Below are 396 nucleotides of genomic sequence, written 5' to 3' on the forward strand. Positions count from 1 at the left end.
GCTTGTCCGGGGAGAGGGGGCTCGCAGGATCCGCACTACCCAGCCCTTTCGCCCCGGAGCGACCCTCTTCCCCGCGTACCCCAGAAGCAGTCTGCCGCAGTGGGTGGCGGAGAGGGATCCGCTGCTCTTCAATCCCAGTCACTCCGCCAGGCTGCTCCCAAGCCCGGGGCGCTCTTCCTCCTCCCTCGCGCCAGTCTTCTTCCCCGCCTACCCCCCGCAGTGCTCGGGGGTCGGCGGCGCTCCGGGCTGGCCCTGGAAGGGGCGGGGAGAAAGGCAGCGGGAGGAGCGGAGAACGGTGGCAGGAGGAGGCGGTGCGGCTACGTGGTTCCGCGGCCGCTCAGGAGCGCCGGGGCCCGTACGCGCGCGCGCCTCGCCGAGGCTCCGGCGGCCGGCAGC

The sequence above is a fragment of the Suricata suricatta genome, chromosome 1 (genome assembly GCF_006229205.1).
Source record: "Suricata suricatta isolate VVHF042 chromosome 1, meerkat_22Aug2017_6uvM2_HiC, whole genome shotgun sequence".
NCBI classification, from domain to species: Eukaryota; Metazoa; Chordata; class Mammalia; order Carnivora; family Herpestidae; genus Suricata; species Suricata suricatta.